The 6087-nt window shown below is 47.2% G+C and overlaps 1 pseudogene; it reads right to left on the reverse strand.

Annotated features, from left to right (window-relative positions):
- Positions 1-5029: 5029 nt before the first annotated feature.
- Positions 5030-6087, reverse strand: part of LOC119306778 — a 2946-nt pseudogene continuing 1888 nt past the window's right edge.

The raw sequence follows: 6087 nt of genomic DNA on the forward strand, positions 1-6087 counted from the left end.
TTTTGGTGATATTTAGATTGTGTTAGTAAGTACTATAATTGAACTAGCTAGTTAGAAAAATATAGTTACTATTTTATTTAGATTTTTTTGGTAATATAATTAGTTAGAAAAATATTAGTTAGTTAGAAAAATACTAGTTTATTTTTAGTAAGTGCTACTTTGTTTTTAGTAAGTACTACTTTATTTATTTATAGTAAGTGCTTAGTAGTTGAACTAGATAGCTGATTTAATTAATAAAACTACTTTATTTAAATATATATAGAAGTAGTTTGTAGTAAGTGCTACTTTATTTATTTATAGTAAGTGCTACTTTATTTATTTATAGTAAGTGCTTAGTAGTTGAACTAGATAGTTGATTTAATTAATAAAACTACTTTATTTAACTATATATAGAAGCACGTAATTCCCGCATCGACGTCGGCGATGCCTATCCCGCATCCTCGTCGTCGTCGACTCGGCGGTGGAGGCCTGCTTGATCAGGGTCATGTTCGGGACTGGGCTCCGCTGGGCTAGTATTGGGAGGTGCTACCTTCTGGGGGACGTAGGTTGGTGAGGAGGCAGCCCGTTGTTGACCCGATCCTTGTTTGGTGGCGGTCGCGTGGGCCAGTGACGGTGCCGAGGCTTCCGGACACCGCGGAGGTGGTACGTCACCGTGTCAGCGAGGAGGACGAGCACGTCCGTCGCTACATGGTTGCGTTGGAGGGCAGGTTCGACAATACCTGGCAGGTTCTTCAGGGATCTCACTGGAGCTATGATCCTGTGATCGTTCCTTATCTTTGGGTGTCCACCGCCCGCGACGATACCCGTCGGGCGCTACGGTTCTAGTTGTATTAATTAGCGATGCTATATGTATGATAGTATTCGAGGAGTATTTGACGATGTACGGACACAAGAGATGATGTACTTTTGGTTATAATTGAATGCATGCTAATTTGAATACTACTTTATTTTACGATTTGGTTTTGCTTATTGAATGCTCATATTGGAAAAGTACTCCTACTTTGAATGCTAAAATTGAAGAGCACTCCATGCAAAAATCTAGCTAGGAGCCTCCCTCCATCATCCACGCCGTCGTGGGGGTAACTTCTCCTTCATTCCCGTGTGCTAGACAATTTGTTGTAATAATGCACTCGGGAATGAAAGGAGGAGCTACATACCATCACCGATAGTCAACCCGTGATTAATAATAATGATCTAATTTAGGTTTTTTAGTACATATATTTAATATTTGAATTATGAACTTAGGCCGGAAATGTCGTACTCGGACAATGAAAACCGCCCGGGGGAGTGCGACTGGTGCCATGACGACCGAGGTATGTGTGACAGGTTCATTGAGCTGGACGAAGATTGGCGCTTCAGTATTAAGCTCGAGGAGACCTTCGATGTTCATACGGTACGCAACGACGACAATAGTTTTTTTCGTAATTAAGCACGACTTCAACTATTTTAACGTGTATTTTTCATGTTTTCCAATTCGACTAGCTTATCCCATGCTTTGCAAGACGCTATGTCTTGGAGAGGATGGGTTTTGAAGACCATGAAAGTATGGAAACCAAAAAAATTATCCTAAGTACCCATCATGGTGTGGATTTTCAAGTAAAGTTGTACAATACTCAGAGTGTAACCCATTTTGGTTGCAAAAATTGAGAAGCACTTTGCAAGATGTATGGTTTTGATGAGGGTATGCTTGTCACCATGGATCTTGGTGATCCTACAATCACGCAAGAGAGACCTTCGATTTTCGTCCTTGTGGATACACCTCCAATTCTTCCCCCACGTGAGCTTAACATAGTTATTAAGTAATTTATATTGTTTATTTCAAAATAGTTGACAACTTATTTCCATTGACAGCTTATTTTCATTCTTCAAAGAATGTGCGGAAGATGATAGACAGAACCTACTACACCGAAGGCTCCGAACTAACTTATCAGGAGAAAAATCATCTGGTCGCATTTTGTAATGATCTTGAGAATTACAATATCTACAATCAAACTCCTCAACATTATGGTCAATACGTGCCACTAGTGCACGTGTTGAACTACGATAACTACCATGGAGATACCCTGGTAAGATTTTTTACTATTACGACATCCGTGCATCTTTTTGCACACTTCTAAAACTAGTACATCATTGCTAACTACGAAGTTATTACTATGTTTTTTAACAGATAATCCCGAATGATTGTGTGCCTCATCTGATGTATACACACGGTAGCCTTCATGTTTTGAACATACAACCAGGTCTTCCTATGAATCTGAACTGTCCATACCGGGTTTCTAAAAGAAGTGGAGACATGACAATCAAAGAATGGAAAAAATGTATGGACAGTCGTAAGGAGCTTCTTGGAAGAAACATTCAGCGAAGGGCAAAAATTGGAGACAGAATGATCGCCATTCTTCATAATGGAGAGTCAGGGTCTATATTGTTTTATGCTATTTTACCTTAAGGGTGTTTAGGTCCTACCTGATACTGATGATCATGTGCTAAGAACAATTATGTAGGGTTGGGTTCGATGACTATGAGGATGATGATCGTATGACTTATTATTAATAACGAGTAAAAGTTGTATGATGATGCATGATTAGTAGGACTTGTTATTATATATGATGATGTATGATGCGAGCATGCATGAGTTATTATATCAGCGGGTGAAATGAACATATATAGCAGCAGCGTTGGTAAACCAAGGACGAAGATATAAGAGAGGACACTTCTCTCTATTAGCTAGCTAATAACAACCTAAAAATAACCCCCAAAACCCCTAAAGCAGCCACTTTTCAAAAAAAACATGGACTTTCGGTCCCGGTTGGTGCCACTAACCGGGACCAAAGGCCCCCTGACTGGGCTCGACGCACAGGACCACGTGGAGGCACATTGGTCCCGGTTCGTGTTTGAACCGGGACTAATGGGTGGAGGTATTACTAACGACCCATTAGTCCCGGCTCATGAACCGGGACTAAAGGCCCTTACGAACCGGGACTATTAGGTGTTTTTCTACTAGTGTAATGAGGAGAGAGCTGTTTGTAGTAACATAATATGTTACAGTAACAAAACGCATTCCAATGCAAAATGTGTCTACAACATAATAAATGAAGGCTTGCATGACAATATACTTATGTTACTATCCATTATGATGATAGTAACATAGACTAGTAACATGCATATGTTACGAGTCTAATTTACTGCCCACTAAGACTATCCTAAAAAATAGTCTTAGTGGATGATGACATGGCACATTTGGTGATGTGAAGGACAACATTTTGAGAAAATCAGACTAAGTGGGGAACAACTATTTATGTATTATAGATACCAACAATTCATAAGGACGCTACTACGCATCGGCCGGTGGACCATTTTAGAAGGTCCGCCGCCTCGCGAACCGTCGGATCCGACGAATTGAGCGACCGAGCATCACCCTTTTAATATTGCAACACAGGTTGTGTTGCGGGAAGTTTCTGCAACACGAGTCATGTTGCAGAAACTTTTGCAAGATATTCATTTTTTTGCAACATAGGTCTTATTGCAATTTAGTTTTTTTTGCAACACAGGTCTTGTTTCATTTCTTTTGCAACAGAGATCTTGTTGCAATTCAGTTTTTTTGCAACAAAGGTCTCAATGCAAATTTAATTTTTCGGAAACAGAGGTATTGGAGTTCTTAGAGCATCTCCAACGGGCGGGCCAAAAGACGCGCGCGCGACAAGTTTTCGCGCGCTCCAGTGGCAGAGGGAAACAACCGTGCGCGGTAACCGTTTGCGCGCGTGCGGGAGAAAGCTGGCGGGCGTGCGGTAGATTTGGCGCGCCACTTCACGCGCGCCTATAAAATGTGGTGCTCGCCACACGCTCCACCACACTGCCACGCGCCCATTTTCCCCGCCTCCTCGCCACTTCCACCGCTTTCTTGCCCCTTCGTCGCCGCTCAGCGCCACCATGCCGCCGCGCCGCCGGGGATCTTCAGGCTACCGCGGCGTCCGCGAGCGCCCCTCCGGCGCCTACTACGCTGAGATCCGGTCCAGCGACGTCCGCCTCGGCCTCGGCACGTTTGAGACCGCGCACGAGGCCGCCCGCGCGTACGACGCGGCGGCATGGCGCCTAGGGAGGCCTCGCGCGCAGTTGAACTTCCATGACGTCTACACGCGCGAGCAGGTGCAACGCATCGCCCCTCCGCCTCGTATGATTACAGACCAGGACCGTGAGGACCACCGTCGGCGGTAGCGCCGCCTCCTCATCACCGAGGAGGACGAGCGAGCCATGGTGGAGTGGCGCCGGCGCCACCCGGAGGACGTCACCGCCGAGAACGCCTTCTGGACGGAGAGGACGGCAAGGCGCCGCGCGGAGCGTGCTGACAGGCGTCGGCGCAAGGCGCTGGACATATCGCAGTGCGATATCGTCGAAGCATGCGGGACGTCGATCTTCTCCCTTGACGATGACCGTTGGGATGACATGTGGCTCGATACCTCGGATAACACCACCGATGATGATGATGATGATGATGATGATGATGATGATGATGATGAGGACGACTGCGAGTAGGTTTTAGTTGCACCGTAATTTTATCAAGTTGCACCGCAGTTTTTTATCTAGTTGCACCGTAGTTCTATCTATCTATGCTATGAACTATGTAAAATATCTTTGTATCGTTTTTTTATCTATGCTATGAACTATGCATTTTTTTTATGAACAAAATTATTGAAAAAAATATTTGTGCGAGCGCGCGCTGTATTTTAGCGCGGCTGCTGGAGCTATGAGTACGCTGCAGTTTAGCGCGGCTGCTAGATCCAGCGCTGCGCGCCGCGCTAAATCTGCGCGCCGCAAACAAGTTTTTAGCACGCCACACATTCGGCGCCTGTTGGAGATGCTGTTACTGCAACATATACCTTGTAGCGGAAACTCATCATAGTGGACATTAAGCAGCAGCCAGCAACAGTCGCGTTGACCGAAAGAAAGAAAAGAGACCGCTCCCTCGGAACACATACAGATGAGCCGGCCGAGCGTCCTGTAGAAGCCAAGTGTTTTCCAATTCATAAACATGAAAAACTTATACGACATGTGACGCAGCATACGATGCGATTTGTCACTGAATAATTTTTTTCACTTTGAGATACGCTATTTTTTTCACTTTGAGACACGCTGGCGCAACCCGCGTACGTACGTTGTTAATTTGTTATAAACTCGATACTAATTACAGTGGTACGGCGTGGGCAGGAGCACCAGCGGCGTCTTGCGGTGGAAGGTTAGCTTGCCGGCCTCCTCCATGCTCGTTTCCTCCGCCGCCGTCCCCTCCGGCAGCGTCCAGTCGAAGCCGCACAGCATGTTGGCCAGCGTGAACTCCACGGTCGTCACCCCCATGGCCAGCCCGGGGCAGACCCGCCGGCCCGAGCCGAACGGCACCAGTTCGAAGTGTGCGCCGCGCAAGTCCACCTTGCCGTGCCTCCCGTCCGTCTCGAACCTCTCCGGCTTGAACTCGTCCGCGTCTTGCCCCCAGCTTGCCGGGTCCCTTCCGATGGCCCACACGTTCACCAGCACGCGCATCCTCGCCGGCACGTCGTAGCCGCCGATCTCCACCTCCCGCAGCGTCTCCCGTGGCAGCAGCAGAGTCGCCGGCGGGTGCAGCCGCATGGTCTCTTTGAGGACCATCTTCAGGTAGGTTAGCTTGGGCAGGTCGTCTGGCTGGACTGGCAACCCCGGCGGCGAGACATCGCTGGCGGCCACCGCGGCCCTGATCTCATCTTGTGCCTTCTTCAGCGCCGTCGGGTTCGAAAACATATAATAGAACATGTGCTCCCCGGCCCTCTTATCCTGTACGTTCATATACATCGGGATATACGCCAGCCGTTTCCGTAAGATTCTCAGTCCACGGTTATGTCGCTCGAGTTATCAGTTGTACCAGGCCCTGATCCGCCTACTGCCTACCTTAGGCTACTGTGTACAGGGAGATAAGGACAGACACTATCGGACACTCCAGGAGGCGGCCCGTGACTCTGGTCCATCTGCGATGTGTGAATACCTCTTCTTCCATCCAGGCACCACAATGTGGCTCTCAGATTCAGGGGCAGGGATATTAGGATTCTGGGCGGAGCCGCAAGCAAG

Source organism: Triticum dicoccoides, chromosome 5B (assembly GCF_002162155.2).
Source record: "Triticum dicoccoides isolate Atlit2015 ecotype Zavitan chromosome 5B, WEW_v2.0, whole genome shotgun sequence".
Taxonomy (NCBI): Eukaryota; Viridiplantae; Streptophyta; class Magnoliopsida; order Poales; family Poaceae; genus Triticum; species Triticum dicoccoides.